This window comes from Geotrypetes seraphini, chromosome 5, assembly GCF_902459505.1.
Source record: "Geotrypetes seraphini chromosome 5, aGeoSer1.1, whole genome shotgun sequence".
In the NCBI taxonomy this organism is placed as follows: domain Eukaryota; kingdom Metazoa; phylum Chordata; class Amphibia; order Gymnophiona; family Dermophiidae; genus Geotrypetes; species Geotrypetes seraphini.
In genome coordinates, this window is record NC_047088.1 from 126,247,824 (window position 1) to 126,270,867 (window position 23,044).

Consider the following 23,044-nt stretch of genomic DNA (forward strand, 5'->3'; position numbering starts at 1 on the left):
AGAGTGTCAAAGACAGACTTCTCGGCTCCGCAGAAAACTGAGAATTGAGGAGACTCGCCCTTGCTGGCTGGGAAGGCATTCGCGCATGCGAGGTGCAGCAGACTCAAAACTTCTATGTTTCTCCAAGCAAGTCTGCTTGTGAGGCTGTCCGCATCCGGGCTCCATAGATGACGTTACATATATGTGAGAATAGGCTGCCTGCTTGTCCTTGGATAAACTTCTTTTCCAATCCCCTTACATGTCATAATATAATTTTTCACCTGTAAATAGGGGTAGAGATCTCTTGCTTCCAGATGATAATAATCCTGGAGATCTGCAAATGCCAATCTGCTATGCCAATCTGCAATTGGCCAAAACATCTCAGTCCTTTAGTCTCCCATTTTTTAAAAATTCCCCCCTCCCTTCCTGGTTTAAAATCCTGCACGGGGGGTCACGTGATGCTGGAGACCTGATCGGACGTGCCTCTCTGCAGCTCCGGGCCACTCCGCCCTAAATCTTGCTTTAAACCCGCAAATTCGGGGGGTGCATCGCGCTTTTCCCTTTCCTGCAAACCGGCGGACAGGGTGCACCTCCATGTTGTTTCTTTTTGGGCATTTCGCGCAGGTTATGCCGACTAAATTTCAAAGAGGCACAAAAGCTAAACACTCTGTAAAGGGCCCTAAGATGGCGGAACAGCACGCGGTGCCGATGCTCACCCTGCAGGACGCGGCTGTGCAGGAACTCACGCGCTCCCTAACATTGGTAATGGAGGATAAGCTCACCAAAATTCAATCCTTTATGGAGGAGATGAGAGAGCGCTTAGAATCTCAGACGAACCGTCTACAGCGCGCCGAGGACCGCATTGCTCAACAGGAGGTCCGCACGGACAGCTTTGAGGAGCACCTCCGCACTCTAGAAACATCGGCTAAAACCCAGACGGAGCGAGCAGAGGATCAGGAGAATCGCGGCCGCCGGAACAACCTGCGCTTTATTGGAATTCCTGCCTCCGTGCGCGACGTAGACCTCCGCTCTCGCATTGAAGCGTGGCTGCCAGAGGCCTTTGACATACAGGCCCCTCTGTTGATTGAGCGGGCGCATAGAGTAGGGATCCGCAACGAGGGAGAGCAGCGACCGCAACCCGTCATAGCACGCTTTCTCAATTTTGCCGTGAAGGAGAGGATCTTATTCCTGTACCGAAAAGGGAAGGAGCTACAGTTTGAGGGTCATAAAATTCTCATCTTCCAAGATTTTTCACCACATGTTTCCTACCAGCGACGTGCCATGGCCCCTTTCTGCAATGTGCTCTTCAAACGGCACATTCGGGTTAATCTTCTGTACCCAGCTCGAGCTAGAATATTCTACAACAACAAGGTCACCTTCCTGGACACTCCTCAGGCTATGGAGCACTTTATTCAACAGCTTCCTCCTGTGCTCGAGCCCCCTCAGCCGGGTGTCTGAGGGCTCTGCTTTCTATGTACTCTGATTGATAACATATCCATGCGGCCTGGGTGCTGTTGGGGTCTGCTGGGGTCTGTGGGCTTTGTTCCTTTATGAAAATTGTAGCCCTCACTGACCATGTTTATGGGTTGGAATCTTTTCCTATATCACAGGACTACGATAGCCTACTGTGTTTGCCTCCTTTCACTTCTCTGCTCCTTCGGGAGCGTGGGAGGATGAATTTGGCACTACTGATTGATGTTTGCTGCCCAAGGTCTAACGCCGGGTGCTCCCTTGGTGGGTTGCCCAGCACGTGTTTTTTCTTTCTTGATGTTACTTGTTATACCTGTTTCAAGAGTTTATACCTTTTTTAGCTGCTCAATTGTTCTTTGTGCCTCAGCTGTTGGTGGTTTATGTGCACTTGATTGATATGCCTTTTATGTCTTTTGGGTTATTATCCTCTCTTATTTTACACTTCACATTAGTGGGGTGGGGGTGGCCCGGAGCTGCTATGCTGTTCTGTTGTATTGGGGTAGACTGTATGGTCTGGGGAGGGAGGGGAGGGTAGTTGGTGGGGGATTGGGTGAGGGGATAAAGCTGCTGGTATGTGTGGGTGTGTGTATGTGTATGCATGGTTGGATTGTGGGTGATTTGTTTCAGATTCTAGGGCATGGTGATTTGTCTGGTGTATGGATGTGATGGCTGCCCCGACGAGTGGATAGCTTTTTCCATGATCTCTGGAAGGGGGGGATTTTTGCTGGGACGATCCCTCTCTCCTCTCGGATTTTTGATTCCTTCTGTTACATTTCATCTCTTTACTTTTTATACTGGCTAACTTGAATGTTAATTCTTTGAACGTTGATGGTTTTCACTCTCCTGTGAAGCATACAAAAATCGTATCATACCTAAAGAGGAAGCGCTGTGACATAGCTTTCCTTCAAGAGACCCACCTGTCTGCCATAGAACATCTCAAACTTCGGAGGGATTGGGTGGGACAGGTGGGTTTCTCCGCTTACTCTTCCCGAAAGCGTGGGGTGGCAATCTTGATTCATAAGAACATTCCCTTTCATATCCATAAGGAAATTAGGGACCCGAAGGGCCGCTATCTATTTTTGATTGGAGATCTGTGGGGTTCTCCTATAGTATTGGGTACGGTCTATGCCCCGAATGTTTACTCACATGATTTTTTTTCCTCCATAGCCACCTATTCCTCTCACCAGTTGATAATAGGGGGAGATTTCAATGTGGTGGCGGAGCCCCTTTTGGATTGTAAACCGGCTAAAAATGCCCCTCGGGGACATTATAGCAAGGGGATACCTTTTCTTCTACAAGAATTGGGCTTGTTGGATGCCTGGCGAACCCTGAATCCGCTTGATAGTGACTTTTCTTTCTATTCACACTCTCACAACGTATACTCTCGCATTGACTACATTTTGATCTCTGATAGCCTGTTTCCAAAATTGACCAAGGCGGTTATGGAAGCTCCTTTGGTGTCGGACCATGCTCTTTTGGGCACCACTCTGCAATTTTCTCCTGCCTCTCCTGGTAGGATTTGGAGGATGTCTCCCCACCTGTACTCGGACCCTTCTTTTCGCACTTATTTGGGGCAGCGGTGGGAGGAGTTCCTTCAGACGAATGATGCGGAGGATGTGAGCCCGGTTACATACTGGGAGGCAGCCAAGGCTGTTTTGCGAGGTCACGTGTTGGCCTATTCTGCTGCTGCCAAGAAAAAACGGGATGGGGAATTGTTATCCTTGACTGCCGAGTTACAATGTTTGCGGCGCTCACACATCTCGAGTCTTACCAGTGACTTGCGGGACAGGCTTTTGCAGGTTAAACATCGGGTTAATGATATACTCTCCCAACGGGCCTCTCGAAATATATACTTCTACAAATACAAACTGCACGCATGGGGTAATAAAACCGATCGCTTACTTGCCAATTTGATCCGACCTCCTAGAGCCCGACATGTTATCACTCATATCAAGGATGGGGTGGGGAGGGTGCACACTCAGCAACAGGCAATTACAAACCAATTTCTTCAATTTTATCAAAAGCTTTATGCCGAACAGCCGCCTGATGATAGTGCGCGAGATGACTTTTTCTGCAATCTGTCCCTGCCCACAGTCTCCGAACAACAGAAGCATGCGCTTAACCAACCGATCAGTGGGGAGGAACTACAGTCAGCTATTCGCAAACTCAAGCTGGCTAAGACTCCTGGGCCGGACGGTTTTGGCCCGGAGTTTTATAAGCTCCTACCCCCACTGGCCTTGGGCTCTCTGCAAGCTTACTTTATGGGACTTCGGTCGGAAACACCACCCGGTAACACTCATAATAGCGCCCACATTATCATCTTGCCGAAACCGGGGAGACCCATGGACCAATTGGGTTCCTATCGTCCCATCTCCCTTCTGAATCAGGATGTTAAAATTCTTGCTGGGATCTTGGCGGCGTGCCTTAATACCATTTTACCGAACCTGATCCACGAGGATCAGGTGGGCTTTGTCCCAGGGTGGCATGCCTCCATGAATTTACTTAAAGTGCTCACGGTATTGCAGCTTCCTTACCATACCTCCGATAGGGCTTTAATAACCAGTCTTGATGTAGAGAAGGCGTTCAATATGGTTTCTTGGAGACACCTCTTTTGGATCCTTGATCGCTACAGCATTTCCGGGGATTTTGCCGCCTGGGTGGCAGCATTATACACTAGCCCCAAATCTCAGCTGATGATCAATGGGGGAATCTCTGAACCTTTTTATCTGGGTCGGGGCACACGGCAAGGTTGCCCTTTGTCCCCTTTGTTATTCCTTCTCTCTCTTGAACCCCTGGCCATCCGAATCCGTCAGGACCAGGATCTTCAGGGATTGGGCATTGGAGGACATGAATTTCGTATTAGTATGTTCGCTGATGATATGCTGCTTTACGTTTGGCATGCTGATGTTAATCTTTCCCGCTTGATGGATATTATTAATTCGTTTGGACGCTTCACTGGTTTAAGGGTCAATTATGAAAAAACTGAAGCTTTACTGTTGCATGATTCCCCGGGGGATCTTTGGTTCCAGCGGCTGGGAGTGGGCATTGCACCTGGGAAATTGAAATATTTAGGGATTTACCTTTATCAAGATCCGAAAAAGTTGTATGAAGCCAATATAACGGCGGCGATTGGCAGGATCACTCCCTATGTCACAAATGGCGATCCCTTCCCTTGTCCCTGATGGGCCGGGTAGCCTTGGTGAAAATGGTTCTTTTCCCGAAACTCTTATACGCGGTACAATCGGTGCCCTTCTGGATTAGTCGTGAGGACGAACGCCACTATAACTTTATTGTCCGTACATTTATTTGGAATGCCAAACAGGCACGCATTGGATTCTTTAAACTGACTCGAGCTAAGGGGCAGGGAGGGCTTGGACTGCCAGACATTCGCCTCTACAATGTCGCATCTCTCTTTTGCTGGATCCACGAACATTTGACATTGCATAGGCGTTATTCCCCTCGGGATTTATTGGCTACTTGTTGTTCCCCAGTGTCTTTTGTCTCGTTCATGCATGGGATTCAGGGTTCGCCAGTCTCTTTGAGGTATCCCTCGCTGCATTACCCATATGCCTTTCAGAGAGCTTGGGCGTGGTGGCGGAAACTTCAACACAAAGTGCCTTACCCGTCCCCCTTTCTATCTCTGATTGGCAACCCTAACTTTGTACCTGGTTTCCTGGGTTTGCCTGGTCTGAAGGGTCGTGCTGAGCGTGAGTCCACTATACACGATTTATTATACTTGGGGGGGGTGGATGTTTCCCTTCTTTTTCTGCACTTTGTACCCATTGGGGGCTCCCCACCAACCAGTCTTATCTCTATATCCAAATTAAACATTATTATGACTCTCTGAATAATATTTCTCCTACCACTTGGGAATGTGGTTCTCTGGATGAACGGGCTCTCGATGTGCCACCCCACAAGAACAAGATTGCTACCTGGTATGCGGAGGGAAGGGAGGGTCAGGGAACGCAGTGCCTTCAGCCCATAGTGACGGAATGGGCTAAGGACCTGGGAATGTCAATATCTCTTCATGATATACATGTTTTCTTTCAAAATATATACATGTTTGTTAAATCTGTCTCTTTACAAGAAACACAATTTTGTATACTGCATAGAGCGTATATTACCAGATCTAGAGGTTTTCAGATGGGGCTGTGGCCTGATAATTTATGTGTCCATTGTCATCTCTCACGAGGCACCTATTTGCATTCCTCTTTTCTTTGCCCAAAACTTACCTTCTGGGCCCTGATTCACCGGCGCTTAGAGGAGGCACTTGGCTGCAACTTCCACTGGAATCCATCTGCCTTACTGATGGGTGATGTGCAGGACTTATCTCAACAGAACCTTAATGTGCCCTCACAGAAATTTGTTCTCCATGCCATCTTAGTGGGGAAAAAGCTCATTTTGCAACACTGGACTTCCACAGAGGTACCCTTCTTTCCAGTATGGTCCAGTCGCATGGACACTTTGGCTTCATTTGAGCTGCAAACTTACTCTACGCGATCACAGGCTCACTGGAAGGACTATTGTGCACTTTGGGATGCTTTTTTGAAACAGGGCTCTGCATTAGAGAATGACACGGTGGCGGTTTACCCGCGGCCACCGCATTTTAGCCGCGGGTCACCCGCCGAAAACGGGGAAGAAAACTAGCAGTCGCTGCGGCGACGGGGACAAGGCCATTCACCGCCCGCGGGGCGGTGAATGGTCTTGTCCCCCGCAGTGAGGCATGAAGGATCGCGCGGTCCCCGCAGCTTACACCCGCCCGCCCAATCGATTCCAGTGTCCAGCCAGCTCTCTCCCCTCTCCTCACCCCAGTCCGCAGATCCTCCTCCTCGGCGACCCGCACGCTACCAGAGAGCCGCGCACACCCGCCGCTGCTCAGCCTCGATCTTCTGCTCTGACGCAACCGGAAACAGGAAGTTGCATCAGAGCAGAAGATCGAACACTGAGCAGCCGCGCGTGTGCGGCTCCCTGGGAAAGCGCGCAGGTTGCCGAAAAAGAAAACCCACAAACCAAGGTGAGGAGAAGGGAGAGAGCCGGCCAAACACCAGGATGGACCGGGCAGGCAGGTAGTGGCCGCGGGGACCGTGCAATCGCTAGTGTTCCCGGCTCAAATTGGAAGGAGGGAGTGAAAGGAAAAAGGCTTATATGGATGCAGCGGGGACGGTGACGGGGCGGTGAATGGTTTGGCAGTGGCGGTGACGGGGCGGTGAAAGGGATGGCGGTGACGGGGCGGTGACGGGGCGGTGCAGAGGATGGTGGGCCGGTGACGGGGCGGTGACGGGGACAGATTTTTTCCCCGTGTCATTCTCTACTCTGCATCTACTTCCTCATCATAACCCCTCTGATGTTTCATAGATTTGCCTCTCTAATTATATCTGCATTTTCTCAGGGTTTAGCCTTTGCCTTTGACATTACCTTTGTATTGGTAGATGATTGTGTCTCCTTCAACGTTATATAACACTATTAGTACTGTTTTATGTGGGTTATTTTCTTTAACATGTCTTTCCCGTCGCACACGGTGTCCCTAGTAGTTTGATGGTTTGAAGGGTGATTGTGAGTTTGTATGAGAAAGATGTGGACGGGAGGGGGGGGAGTGCAGGTTGTTTGAGTGCATGCTATATGGATGGTGATGGTATGTATGGGGGTGTGTCTGCGGGTTATTTCCTACGTGTCCAGGTTAGAGTTTTCTATTCAAAAACACTGGGTGTTTGAGATGACAGCGCTCCGGCCACTCATCAGATTGTTTCTTTTACATATTTTGCTACTTGTTTGATTTTCATGACACATGTACAATGCACTTGTTGCTTATTTGCTGTTTCTGCTGTTATCTTACTTTACCCAATAAAGACGATTATACAAAAAAAAAAAAAAAATCCTGCACATGTGGAGGGGTATAATCGAAAGGGACGTGTAAGTCTGTTTACGTCCATCTCGCAAGTCGTCCAAAGTAAAAAACAGTTTGACACATTTTCAAAATGTTTTGAAAATCGTCTAATTATACGTCCTGCCGATCTGATCGTCCAAGCCACTAAATCGTCCATCTTTATACCACATTTTTGTCCAACTTTCAAGTCCAAAACGCCTAGAACAAGCCCTGTTGGACGTGGGAGGGGTCTGCAAAGTGATGGACTGCACACCCAGAATTGCCACCTAAACAGTGGCAGGGCACAAAAAGGGTGCCATGGCTTCTCCTCCTTACAGCTCCCTTATAGGTTACAGTGAGCCCCCCAAACCACCTCCAGAATCCCTTAGACCCACTTATCTACCACCCCAATAGCCCTTATGGCTGCAGGAGCCACTTATATGCCAGTACAAAAGGGTTTTGGGGGTGTATAGGGGAGTGCACATGTTTCAATATAAATGCAGTGATTACAGGACATGGGTCATCCTTTCCATGAGCCCCTAACCCAACCCCAAGACGGTTTAAGACGCCTCTGTGCAGCACAACTAAGCTTTCCTATGCCAGGCGGCCAGGTGATGATGTTCTGGAGGCTAAATTTTAAAGTTGTGATTAAAATTTTTATGTGGGTTGGGAGGTCGGTGATCACTGGGGTAGTGTGTGGGGGTCTGTTTTATGTGTTTGCAATGCTTATCTGGTGACTTTAGGTGGGTTTTTGTGACTTAGACCATGTTTTACATGGTCTAAGTCATAACGTCCAAGTTCCATCGATCGTGGGCTGTATAACTTTCGGTTATACATGCTGTACGACTAAATCTAAGCTGGCCCACGTCCCGCCCAACTCCCGCCCTCGACACGCCTCCCGAAATGCCCCGCTTAGCTTTGGTCGTTCAGCGGCACTATGAAGGCTTAGGTCATTTAGAAATACATCCAAAACCCGGTTTTATTATCGGCACTGGGACGTTTTTGAGAAATGTTTGTCCAAGTGCCGACTTAGGCCGTTTTTTGGATGTTTTTCTCTTTCGATTATGAGCCCCATAATATAGGAGAATAAGAAATACTTTTTTCCCTTCCTAAAATTTTTTTCCTCACACTTTTCTATATTTCCATAGTACTTATGTTCTTTATTTCCTTATCCCTCCAAACCCATGGTAAGTATTTCAAATCTCTAATACCTTCTATCGCATCTAACATTCCCTGTTCTACCCTTATCCATAATTTAGGTGGGTTTGAATGCCATTCAACTATCGCTCTTGATTGAGCCACTTTGGAATAATTCTCCAAGGAAGGTAGACCCAATCCTCCTTCCACCTTAGACTTAAACATTGCATATCTTCCAACCCTTGGACTCTTTCCTCCCCAGATAAATCTCATTATCACTTTTGAAAATACAATTTTGGAATTTCTATTGGTAATACTTGAAATAAATACAGAAATCTGGGAAGAATCATCATCTTAAATACTTCCATACGTCCTAACCATGAAATAAACATTTTATTCCACTTTTCTAAATCCCTCTAAATATCCATTATCAATGATGTATAATTCTGCTGAAACAAGTGTCCATTTTGCTCCCAATATTATTCCTAAATAACAAGTAGGTCCCTTTACCCATCTCTCCTTAATTCCTTAACCTTTTCCCAGTGGCGTACCTAGCATATGTGACACCCGGGGTCCATCATTTTTTGACACCCCCCATCTATATGAAAAATATGATTTTTAGTAACAATCCACATATCGCACAAGAGTGTATCTAGGAAAAGGCAGCATCTTAAACACTGCAGTGAGCACTAGAACACCAACACATACATTGTAAAACTAAACAAGCCAGATCCTGCACAGTCAATTGATCCTGTACAGTCGATGCTATCAGAAAGCCATGTCCCTTTCATACACACAGATACACCCTCGCCCAATATGAAATGATCACAAACTAAAAATAGAAATATCTAGACAAAAGTTAAACTGAACTGCCAAGAAACCAGACTCTGCATACAATGCAACACCACAACACCACAAAAACAGTAATACATGTCCTCTAATACTGTGCAAAATATAAAGATAGTAGATGTAAATTTGAAAAAACTGATACATAACAATCACCACTTTACAAATTAACAAATAAAAATAAAACAAATAATGAGAAATAAGGAAATACCATTTTATTGGACTAATCCCCATAAGCTTGGTCCTCGTCCCCACAAAAAACCTGATTCCATCCACACAAGCCTTGAATTGTTTTATATTGAACTTATTATATTAAAGTATAAAAAGAAACAATATTCTATACATTTGTCAATTTATAAATCAGCGTCTTCTCCTTACTCTTTCCCATTTCCCTTCAGTGTCCTCAGCCCACTCACTCTCTTTCCACTTTCCTTCAGCACACGCACATAAAAACAAGCAAGTAATTTTATATCATTTTCATTCTATTCATTCATAGAAAGTAAAGTCTAAATAATGCCAGTCACATAACAAAACATGATTTTACAAAAATAATCCCTGCACAGTCAAGCCTGCAAGGATTACTAGATGTCTTTCAGCAGCACCCCTCCCTCCCTCCCCCTTAACTTCGTGGCCAATTCAAAATGATCTACCAACAATTAAATTTTTAAAGCACACTGTACACAGAGAAAATGTTAATTATCATTTATATTCCGCGGGTTTTCAAAGAGGTCAAGGCAGATGACTTTATGCAATGTCACCTCAGTAACAACTATACAAAAATAGACAAATATACCCCCTCCCTTTTTACTAAACCGCGATAGTGGTTTTTAGTGCAAGGAGCCATGCTGAATGCCCCACGCTGCTCTCAACGCTCATAGGCTCCCTGCGTTAAAAACTGCTATTGCGGTTTAGTAAAAGGGGGCATATCCATAGTGCAAAATCTAGGCAGCATATATAAATTCAAAAAATGGACACATTTTGATCACTAAATTGAAAATAAAATATTTTTTCCTACCTTTGGTAATTTCATCAGTCTCTGGTTACACTTTATTCTTCTGACTGTGCATCCAATATTTCTTCCCTTCTTTCAGCCTCCTGTATGCTTTCTCTCCTCCAGACCTCATTCCCTCCCCCAACTTTTTCTTTGTTTCATCCTGTCCCCTTCTTTCTTTCTTTCTCCATGCCCCCCTTCTTTCTGTATGTCTGTCTTTCTCTCTCTCTCTCCGTGCCCCATTTCTTTCTTTCTCTCCATGCCCCCTTTCTTTCTCTATGCTTGTCTTTCTCTCTCTCTCCGTGCCCCATTTCTTTCTTTCACCCTGCCCTCTTCTTTCTCTCTCCATGCCCCCTTTCTTTCTGTCTTTCTCTCTCCATGCCCCATTTCTTTCTTTCACCCTACCCCCTTCTTTCTTTCTCCCCATGCCTCCTTTCTTTCTATGTTTGTCTTTCTCTCTCTCTCTGCCCCATTTCTTTCTTTCTTTCTCTCTCCATGCCCCTTTCTTTCTCTATGTCTGTCTTTCTCTCTCCCCATGCCTCATTTTTTTCTTTCTTTGTTTCATCCTGCCCCCTTTCTTTCTGGTCCCTGTCCCCCCTTTCTTTCTCCCTCCCCTCCCCCATTAGGAAAATGCTGCCACCGCCGCTGGGAAAATGCTGCCAATGGCCATCAGAAACAGGCCGGTGCCGAGTTCGCCCTGCTTCTCTTCTCCACGGGCCGACCAACTCTTGCTGCCCGACGTCAATTCTAACATCGGAGAGGACGTTCTGGGCCAGCCAGGCAGCAATTGGCTGGCCCAGAACATCTTCTTCGACGTCAGAATTTATGTCCTACGGCTAGAGTTGGTCGGCTCGCGGGGAAGAGAAGCAGGGAGGGAGAGCTCGGCGCCGGCTTGTTCTTGATGATGGCAGTGGCAGCCTTTCTCCAATGGCAGCCTATTCCCCGGTGGGTGACCAGCTGTGCACCCCCTTAGGCCGTGCACCCAGGGCGGACCGCCCCCCCTGCTCCCCCTTGGTACGCCACTGCCTTTTCCAAAGATGCTGACATATTCATCACTTCCATTAAACTCAAATGCTTTTTCAGCATCGACCGAGACTGCCACCCATTCTGTTCCCTCCTTTTGGGCCTTCCAAACGAAATCTAACACCTTTCTTATCTCATCAGCCGCCTGTCTCCCACTGATAAAACGCACTTGATCCAGGTGAATAAGTGTTGGCATAAGCGGTGAAAGTCTATCAGCAAGAATTCTAGCCATAATTTTTGTGTCTATTCCCAACAAATAGGTCTATAACTAGCACAAACTGTGTTATCTTTCCCAGATTTAGGTAAAATTGTAATTCCTTCTAACCTCATAAAATATGGTAATTGTTCCCTATCTTTTAAGTGATTGAACATTCTTACCAACAGAGGAGTTACAAAAGATATAAACTTTTTATAAAATAGACCTCTAAATCCATCCATTCCCGGTGATTACTCCACACACCTCATCCTCGGTTATGTCTTTGTCTAAACTTAGGGCTCCTTTTACTAAGGTGCACTAGCGTTTATAGCGTGCACTAACCTCGCACTACACACCAAAAACTAACGCCAGCTAAATGGAGCCATTAGCATCTAGCGCGTGCGCTAAAACCACTAGCGCAGCTTAGTAAAAGGGGCCCTTAGAGTCTCTGATTCTTGCAGTTTCTTCAGTTCTAGTTGAGATAGATATTGTGATAGTAAGGCCTCTTTTCCCTGATACTCTGATGCATATAGTTCCTTATAAAACTCCAAAAAACTATCATATATATCTTTCACTTTTGTCAAAAGATCTCCTTGTTTAGAGCGTATACTCGTAATATTGCTTGGAGGGGCATAATCAATAGGTCGTATAAAAATCTGTGCATCGGCGGCGTAAGACGTCCAGCTAAATGTGCCGATAATGGAAAGATGTCTAAGTTGTTCTATTATCGGCACAAAAGACATCCAACACAAACACATCTACAAACAGTATACAGAAGTGCCTAAAATTACCGACTAAAATGACGATCGTCCTAAAATATATTTTTGCCGCTATCCGCTGGATGACTTGCTAGTCATATAGCGCTCCTTATCTATTAGTTGTCCTACTGATGTCACACTGTCCCCCCATAACGTCCTGCATGCCCATATATAAACCTCCACGTGGAAGTGCGACCCTTGTGGGTGTAGTAGGCGTTGTGTGAGGAGTTAGTTTGGTGGTGGATAGTTTAGATATATTGATTACTGAGTGAGATTGAGTGATTGGAGAGTGATTTTGTGAGTGTGCGTATGAGAGAGAGGGTAAGGGTGACAGACAGGAAAGACAGTGTGAGTGATTGTGGGAGTGAGAGATTGTAGTGAGGAAGGGTGTGCTAGGAAGAGTGTGTGGCCACCTGGGTTTGTGTATGTGTGTGAGAGCTTGTATGAGTGGGTGGGGTGTGATGGTGGAAAGAAGGGAACCAAACTACTCCCTAGGGAAGACGGAGTCCCTGGTGGAATTGTGTCTCCAGTATGAGGCCAGGGTATTTGGCCACAATGGCAGCAGACCATCCCACAACGTTGCGATGAGGGCCTGGTCAAGAATACTGACACCCTGCATAGGTAAGAATCACCCAGTACCTATCACTATTGTGACAAACCTGCTGGGTCCCCGAGGTTTATCACAGGGAAATATAGTAAAACATATAAACCCCGGTGCAGAAGGGCTGACCAGGTCAGTGCCCAAGAGAGTAATTCAGCTGACTACCCTGTAAGCAGTGAGGAAGACATGGAGACAGAACAAGAAAGCTTTGCCTTACCTAAGTTAGTGTCTAGGCAAAAGCAGAAATCTCTGCTCTCTCATTATCCAGTGCCTGGGAAGCAGAAAGCAGGCAAGCAGTTTTCCCTGAGAAAAACGTTACAAGCAGAGGAAAGGAAAGCCCTTCCTCCACCCAGTCAGAGGGGCAAGAGCTAGGGGAGACAGAGATGAAGGAGGAAGGAACCAGGAGAGCCCTCCAGGCAGGAGCAGTGAAGAGGCAGGAAGCCCAGCATGAGGCTATGCTTGACTGGAAGCAGCCAGGGCTGCTTGCTGAGTCTGATTGGGACATGAAGGAGGAACAGGTTGGGAACTCTCCTTTAGAATCCTGTATGCCTGAGCCCATGGTGATTAAAGAAAATAATGTTCCGTTTGAATTGAAACACAGCCTGAACAAATGGAGATTGCATAAGAACTGTGAGTCCAAAGGGAAAGATTATTTTATCTTGCTGTTTCTCTGCTGACTCGCTGGTAAATGGGGAAATGTTATGGCAGGAGTTATAATAGTGGAAACTGCCAGGTTTGTTTCCTGATTATATGGCTGGATAAAGCACAAGAGTCTATATGTGTTCTGTACAAATCTTAGCTTAACTAAAACAAAGCTGTGCAGAAAGACAGCCTGGAATTGCTCTGGTTTCATGTTACCAAACCTCATGCTTACAGTTGTTAGCTGATTACTATAGCAACCTGTGAAAGTCAATTAACCCTGAGTGCCTTAGAAATTAGACAAAGCTCTGACTAGAGGACTGCTCCGTTTGTCTGCTTGATAAATACAGCTCAAGCTTAGGAAGTATTTTCCACCTAGCCATTTTCAGCAGGACTTTATTAAAGCTGAAGGAACCTTGGACTTTGATGGCAGATAGCCTACCTAATTTTAAGACTCTGGTGAAGAGAAATGCTAGGAATGTGTTGTATTTGTTAAGCCCAGAGCAAATGGAATTATGTTTTGTTTTGAAGAAGTCATTGATAGTTTGTAAAGTTCACGCCACCGGTGGAAACGGGATTACTTTGTGTTGCTGCGGCCAGTGGCCTAATAAAGCTTATAATTTCCACGGAAGCCATTCTGACTCATGGATTCTCTATAAAGGAACACACACCATCTGTGCTAGGTGGTAACATAGGGGTATCCTACTTGAAAGGTTTCCCTACTTCAAAGGGGCTCACGTCAGTATTTAGGTGAATGTCACTGCTTGGCTACCTAAAACTGCTCGGCCAAAGCATAGGTGGTGACAAAGTTGTGGCAGTGGTGGGATTGAATTACCTTTCAAAGCTGAGAAAAGGATACCGCATGCAAAATTTTTTTTTTTAATGACTTTTGGTTACATTCCTGGAGGAATTTTTTTGTGTGTTCCTGGATGAAAAGTATGTGTGCAAGCACAGTATGGATGGAGTGAACTAACTGATTGGATGTCATTTTGGAGAACTTAGTTTCAGCACAGCACAGCTTCTGGATCCGGTGAGGAGCAGCTCGCTTAACTGCGGAGGATTCCACAGGCAGGCAACCAACAGCAGCGTTCCAACACAGGAGCCAGGACAGACAGTGCCAGGAGTTCCTGAGGAACCAGAGGGGACCGGGAGGTCCTGGAAGAAGGGTGGTGCACCCTGATAAGGAGCACGCAGGCGCAGACTCGTCAGTACCGCGGTAAGCACGCTAGACATGGGGTCTGGCGAGGGTGGTACTGGGAGGCCAAGTTTCACTAAGTTACTGCACTTGGATAGTGTATTTTCTTTCCCTGTCTCTGCAGGTCCGGGATGGAGACGTCAGCGTTGGCGGCAGTGGCAGTTGAGCGTCATAGGCAAAACAAGAAGCTAAGAAAAGTCTTGGAGACCAACCAAGGACTTTGGCAAGCCAACCAAGAGGCAGCAGAACGGCACCACAAAGACTTTGTCAAGCTGATAGAGACACAAGCCCAAATGATGGGACAGCTGTTGCAAGCTTCAGTGAGTGGTCCAGCGGTGAATCCGGTAATGGGGGGCTTGCCTGCCCGACCCACAGTTGGACAAAACTATTTAAACATGTTAAATCTTAGTAAAATTACACCAAAAGATAGTCTGGACAATTTTTTGAGCTCTTTTGAGCGAATTGCCACAGCAGCAGGTTGGCCAGTGGACCAATGGGCTGTTAGGCTGTTACCATGTCTGGCAGGAGAATCATTGCAGCGTTCCAAACTTTACCACCAGGTCAGGCCAATAATTATCAGGCCATTAAAACTCACATTTTGGATTTCCTGGGGTTCACGAGGGAGCATTATAGGCAAGTTTTCCGTGGCATGCAGTGGCAGGAGAAAGAACAGCCTAAGATACTATTTCAACGCCTTACAAAGATGGCGGAGAGGTGGTTGCAACCAATGTTAGTAGACCCCGGAGCTTTGTTCACAGAAATTGTGCTAGAACAGTTTCTGGAAACGATGCCTCTGGAGATACAAAAGTGGGTCCGCAGGCAGGGATGCCAAGATCTCACACAGACATTGCAAGTGGTAGAGGTATATTTGGACGGCCAAAATAGGGTAGATATTATAAGACCTACATACAGAGCACACCCACCCACACCCACCCCTGCACACACACCTGGGGATATACTATCTAGCGGGAATAGATTTTTCAAAACCCAGGGTAATGGGCAAAATAAATTTTCCCTGGGCATATCCATTCAATGTTTTAAGTGGGGGGGAAAGGACATGGGCAGTGGGCATGTAAAGGGACAGGGAGTCTCAGGGTGGCTTGGGGTGCCCTTAAAGGGGGAATAGGGGCCCAAGGGGGGTATTGCCTAACAGTGTCCATAGGGGGACATGAGGTGGAAGCATTGCTGGACTAAGGGGTGGACCAGTCCATGATGGCCCGCCAGTTGTGGAGAAAGGTATTTCCTAGAGAAGGTGTGGGAAAATAAGAACAGGGTCAGAATTAGGTATATCCATGGGGACAGTAAGCAGTACCCGGTGCATTCCACCCTTATAAGATATAATGATAAGGTCTATAGAATCCCGCTAGCAATAGTGCCAGAAGCCCCTTTTGAAATTATATTGGCGAGGGTTCCCAGAAGCTCTGGAGAACAAGCGGTGTTGGGTGAACACCCGTTCTCAGGGGTCTGTAAGGGCAGGACCGGAACAAGAATTGGGGAGGATCTTTCCTTTCATAAGGGAAGCCTTCCACAGAACCCAACGGAGAGGAGAACGGGTGATACGCACCCAGAGGAGGAAGCAACAGCAAAGGAGGGGTCAGGCGATGGCACGGGCCGGCGATACCAAGGAAGTACCTGGTTGCCTAGGGAAGTTATGGAAACCTTCCCGACTTTCAAGACCGAGCAGAAAGCCAACCCCACTTTGAAGGAGGAGTGGCAGCAAGCAGCCGGTAGACTAGAGGTGGATACCCGGTGGGTTATAAAGCAGGGGCTGGTATATAAGGAAGTGCCGGGGGGGCTAAACAGGGAGTAGAGAGCAGAAGTTAGTAGTATCCCGAGGATTCAGGAGGTTGGTCCTCAGAGTAGTGCATGACCATCCTCTGTCAGGACATAAGGGGCGGAGGCCACCTTTAGTCAGGTTGACCGAAGATTCTTTTGGCCAGGGAATAGACAGGAAATGATAAAGTTCTGCCAGTCCTGTCCAACCTGTCAGAAGCTCTCCTTAGCTAGACCAGCAAGGGCACCACTTATACCCATCTCAGTAATTGAGAAGCCATTATGGCGCATAGCCATGGATATAATAGGTCCACTAGAAAAGACCCCTAGGGGGAACAGTTTCATCTTGGTGGTAATGGATGTGGCTACTCGGTTCCCTTGGGCTTTTCCCATTAGGAAGGCCACATCCATCCACTATCATGAGGGAACTGCTGGGGTTATTTTGCATGGTGGGGGTTTCCCAGAGAAGTCCTTACTAACCAAGGAAGCAATTTCCTGTCAGCAGAAATGAAGATGTTCTGGGAAGGATTTGAAGTGCAGCATATCAAAACCTCGGCCTACCACCCTCAGGCCAACGGGATGGTAGAGCGGTTTAACCAAACCATCAAGCAAATGTTAAAGAAAGGGGTTGGAAAGGAGACAAAAGATTAGGATTTACTGGTGCCCTTCGCTCTCTTTGTGGCCCGTGAGAAAGTACAGGACTCCCTAGGGTTGAGCCCTTATGAGCTGCTGTTTGGGCGCCCTCCTAGAGGGGTGTTGGACATGCTTAGGGATGGATGGGATTTTCCAGAAGAGGCTAGTAGTAACATCATCTCCTTCTTGGCATGGCTTAAGGAGGGTTTGAAGCAAGCTCTAAGCCGGGGCAAGGAAAAGTTAGAGTGGAGCCAACATCAAAAGTTTTATTATGATAGGAAGGCAAAGTCACGACAATTACAGGTGGGAGACCAGGTATTGATGCTAGTTCCCATAGACCCACATAAGTTCTTGGCTCAGTGGAAAGGCCCATTTAGGATCACGGATAAAGTGGGGGATGTGGATTACCCGCATCCAGACATATCACATTAATCTACTTAAGCCCTGGAAAGACAGGTAGGGCCTGGCTCTTCTTGACCAGCGGGGACAGGAGGAGGATTTGGGGCCACAAGTGGCAGAATTTGAGATGCAAGGGGAGGTGAACATAGGGACTGACCTCCCAAGGGCAATATCAGCAAGTACAGGCAGTCATGGGGATGACTTTTCGCCACTACCAGGGACAATCGACCTAGTGACCCATGATATTATAACTAATCCAGGTAAGGTGGTACGAGTACAGCCCTATAGGCTCTCAGAAGAGAAGAAAAACATGGTGCAGGAACCAGTCCAGGAAATGCTGGCACTGGGAGTAATAGAGCCGTCGCAGAGTCCTTGGTATAGTCCTATCGTGATAGTCCACAATGCTGATGGTACACCAGGGTTCTGCTTTGATTTTAGGCAATTGAATGAAGTGTCCCAGTTCGATGCCTTCCCTATGCCAAGAGTAGATGAGCTACCGTGTTTCCCCGATGGTAAGACACTGTCTTATTTTTTTTGGAAGGCCAAAATATGCTCTAGGGCTTATTTTCGGGGGATGCCTTATTTACCCTTTCATGTCCTCTCTGTATCTCTATCCTTTCTCTCTCTCTTCTGCTCCCTCACCCACGAGTCCTGCATCTGGCCCTCTCCCTTCTACCTGCACCTGGCAACACCCCCCTGCTCCGCGGCTCTCTTCAGCAACTTGTCAGCAGCGGTGATCAAGACAAGCTACCGACATCGAGGCCTTCCCTCTACGAGTCCCGCCTTTGTGGAAAAAGGAAGTTGAAACAAGCGGGACTCGCAGAGGGTAGGCCCCGACGTCAGAAGCTTGTGTCGATCGCTGCTGCTGAGTTGCCGAAGAGAGCCGCGGAGCAGGGGATGTGGCCGGAAGCAGGTAGAAGGAGATAGGAAGGCTGTAGATCTCCAGAGCATGACACCGACCCCGGCCAGGATGATTTCTTTTTCAGGCGTGCCCGATATCTGCGCTTACCCGCGCAGGTATCAGGCACGGCCGCCGGACCAATCAGCAAGCAAGGCTTTCATCTGTGTACGTGCTGAGCTCACTGCTCAGCATGGCTATTTCCCGCCCCGACGTCGGACTTGTAAGTTGCATGCCTGCGTGACACACTACCGGAGCCACGGCAAAGGTGGAAAAGAGCCGCATGCGGCTCTGGAGCTGCGGGTTGCCGACCCCCGCGGTAGACGGAGGGACCACACGGAGTCACCCACCGTACCACCCGATTCGGGTAAGCGCAGGTATCGGTGGGTGGCTTATTTGCGGAGGGGGTGCCTTATTTTACAATTTTTTCTAAAAAGGGGGGGCTGTCTTATTTGATGGCCCTGCCTTATCATCGGGGAAACACGGTACTAGATAGGCTGGGGCAAGCCCAATTCCTAACAACTTTAGATTTAACAAAGGGGTATTGGCAGATCCCGCTCATAGACTCCGCACGTCCCAAAACAGCGTTCAGCACCCCAAGGGGGTTGTTCCAGTTTAAGCGGATACCTTTTGGCCTTCATGGGGCTGCTGTAACTTGCCAGCGCTTAGTCCGCGAAGTGCTCAGGGACCACTATGACTATGCGGATGCATATATCGATGACATCATGATCCACTCAACAACATGGGAGCAACATTTGGGGCACTTGGCAGCTGTGCTGAAGGCTTTGAGGGAGGCGGGGTTGACGGCAAACCCAAAAAAGTGTTTTGTGGCCCAGCGGGAGGTCACATATTCAGGGTACATTGTGGGAAAAGGGCACATAAGACCCATAGTGGATAAAGTGGAATGTATCCTTACATACCCGCAGCCCAACAATAAGAAACAACTAAGAGCCTTTTACAGGCGGTTTATCCCACATTTCGCATCACAGGCAGGACCACTTACTGACATGCTGAAGAAGGGAAACCCTGAGACCTTGCATTGGGGAACCTCTAGCAGCCAGGCCTTTGAGGCACTGAAGAACAAGCTATGTACACGGCCAGTTTTGAGGGCCATCGATTTCTCCCGACCATTAGTGTTACAGACAGACGCATCAGGCACAGGGTTGGGGCAGTTCTTAGTCAGGAGGAGCAGGGGGTGGAACACCCAGTACTCTTTCTTAGCAGGAAGTTGCATCCAAATGAGAGAAGGTATGCTACAGTGGAGCAGGAGTGCCTGGCTGTAAAATGGGCAGTCCAGGTGCTGGAGCATTACCTTCAAGACAGAGCATTCACGCTGGTAACCAAACATGCCGCTCTGAAGTGGCTTAATACTATGCGCAATAATAATGCAAGACTTACAAGATGGTACTTGGCCCTTCAGACATTTAACTTCAAGGTGGTATATCGGCCAAGGAAGCTGAACACAAACGTGGACATTCTGTCACGTATCCCAGAAAACACAGGGGGTACCATATCTAAAACAGGTAGTCAGTTTTTAAGAATTGGGGAATGTGACAAACCTGCTGGGTCCCCGAGGTTTATCACAGGGAAATATAGTAAAACATATAAACCCCGGTGCACAAGGGCTGACCAGGTCAGTGCCCAAGAGAGTAATTCAGCTGACTACCCTGTAAGCAGTGAGGAAGACATGGAGACAGAACAAGAAAGCTTTGCCTTACCTAAGTTAGTGTCTAGGAAAAAGCAGAAATCTCTGCTCTCTCATTATCCAGTGCCTGGGAAGCAGAAAGCAGGCATGCAGTTTTCCCTGAGAAACTTTACAAGCAGAGGGAAGGAAAGCCCTTCCCCCACCCAGTCAGAGGGGGAGTGGTTTCTTCCCTCAGCTTAAAGGGAAGCTCTGTAGAGAGCTAGGGGAGATTGAGATAGAGGAGGAAGGAACCAGGAGAGCCCTCGAGGCAGGAGCAGTGCAGAGGCAGGAAGCCCAGCATGAGGCTGTGCTTGACTGGAAGCAGCCAGGGCAGCTTGCTGAGTATGATTGGGACATGAAGGAGGAACAGGTTGGGGACTCTCCTTTAGAATCCTGTATGCCTGAGCCCATGGTGATTGAAGAAAATAATGTTCCGTTTGAATTGAAACACAGCCTGAACAAATGGAGATTGCATAAGAACTGTGAGTCCAAAGGAAAAGATTATTTTATCTTGCTGTTTCTCTGCTGATTCACTGGTAAATGGGGAAATGTTATAGCAGGAGTTATAATAGTGGAAATTGCCAGGTTTGTTTCCTGATTATATGGCTGGAAAAAGCACAAGAGTGTATATGTGTTCTGTACAAATCTTAGCTTAACTAAACCAAACGCTGTGCAGAAAGACAGCCTGGAATTGTTCTGGTTTCATGTTACCAAACCTCTGTGCATGCTTACAGCTGTTAGCTGATTACTACAGCAACCTGTGAAAGTCAATTAACCCTGAGTGCCTTAGAAGTTAGACAAAGCTCTGACTAGAGGACTGCTCCATTTGCTTGATAAATACAGCTCAAGCTTAGGAAGTATTTTCCATCAGGACTTTATTAAAGCTGAAGGAACCTTGGACTTTGATGGCAGATAGCCTACCCAATTTTAAGACTCTGGTGAAGAGAAATGCTAGGAATGTATTGTATTTGTTAATCCCAGAGCAAATGGAATTAAGTTTTGTTTTGAAGAAGTCATTGATAGTCTGTAAAGTTCATTGATAGTCTGTAAAGTGGAACTGGGATTACTTTGTGTTGCTGCGGCCAGTGGCCTAATAAAGCTTATAATTTCCACGGAAGCCATTCTGACTCATGGATTCTCTATAAAGGAACACACACCGGCTGTGCTAGGTGGTAACCTAGGGGTGTCCTACTTGAAAGGTTTCCCTACTTCAAAGGGGCTCACACCAGTATTTAGGCGCATGTCACTGCTTGGCTACCTAAAACCGCTCGGCCAAAGCATAAGTGGTGACACTATGTAGCCAGTGTGTCCTAGTTTCTAAACCTGTCACCTATTGCCCCCACCCCATCTTTCAAGGAACTTCTTGCTTATTGTATGTTCTATAAATATAAATATATACAGTGGTGCCTCGCATAACGGACGCCTCGCACAGCGAACGCTGCGCACAACGAACTTTATGTCTTGATCCGTACAACGAACTTCGTTTCACACAACGAAGTCGCCCGAGCTGCATCCTTCCGCGCAGGCACTGCGCTTAACTGCCCTCTCTCCGCCTGGTTCCCTCTTGCCCCCCCGACTCCCCGACACGATCGGGGCAAGAGGGAGCTCAAGCCCTCTTGCCCCCCCCGACTCCCCGACACGATCGGGGCAAAAGGGAGCCCAAGCCCTCTTGCCCCGCCGATTCCCCGACACGATCGGGGCAAAAGGGAGCCCAAGCCCTCTTGCCCCGCCGATTCCCCGACACGATCGGGGCAAAAGGGAGCTCAAGCCCTCTTGCCCCCCCGACTCCCCGACACGATCGGGGCAAGAGGGAGCTCAAGCCCTCTTGCCCCCCCGACTCCCCGACACGATCGGGGCAAAAGGGAGCCCAAGCCCTCTTGCCCCGCCGATTCCCCGACACGATCGGGGCAAAAGGGAGCCCAAGCCCTCTTGCCCCGCCGATTCCCCAACTCCCCGACAATATCGGGCCAGGAGGGAGCCCAAGTCCTCCTGGCCACGGCGACCCCCTAACCCCACCCTGCACTACATTACGGGCAGGAGGGATCCCAGGCCCTCCTGCCCTCGACGCAAACCCCCCCTCCCCCCAACGACCGCCCCCCCCCCAAGAACCTCCGACCGCCCCCCCAGCCGACCCGCGACCCCCCTGGCCGACCCCCACGACACCCCCAACCCCCTTCCCCGTACCTTTCTGTAGTTGGCCGGACAGACGGGAGCCAAACCCGCCTGTCCGGCAGGCAGCCATCGACGGAATGAGGCCGGATTGGCCCATCCGTCCCAAAGCTCCGCCTACTGGTGGGGCCTAAGGCGCCTGGGCCAATCAGAATAGGCCCGGGAGCCTTAGGTCCCTCCTGGGGGCGGGGCCTGAGGCACATGGGCCCAACCCGACCATGTGCCTCAGGCCCTGCCCCCAGGAGGGACCTAAGGCTCCCGGGCCTATTCTGATTGGCCCAGGCGCCTTAGGCCCCACCAGTAGGCGGAGCTTTGGGACGGATGGGCCAATCCGGCCTCATTCCGTCGATGGCTGCCTGCCGGACAGGCGGGTTTGGCTCCCGTCTGTCCGGCCAACTACAGAAAGGTACGGGGAAGGGGGTTGGGGGTGTCGTGGGGGTCGGCCAGGGGGGTCGCGGGTCGGCTGGGGGGGCGGTCGGAGGTTCTTGGGGGGGGCGGTCGTTGGGGGGAGGGGGGGTTTGCGTCGAGGGCAGGAGGGCCTGGGATCCCTCCTGCCCGTAATGTAGTGCAGGGTGGGGTTAGGGGGTCGCCGTGGCCAGGAGGACTTGGGCTCCCTCCTGGCCCGATATTGTCGGGGAGTTGGGGAATCGGCGGGGCAAGAGGGCTTGGGCTCCCTTTTGCCCCGATCGTGTCGGGGAGTCGGGGGGGCAAGAGGGCTTGAGCTCCCTTTTGCCCCGATCGTGTCGGGGAGTCGGGGGGGCAAGAGGGCTTGAGCTCCCTCTTGCCCCGA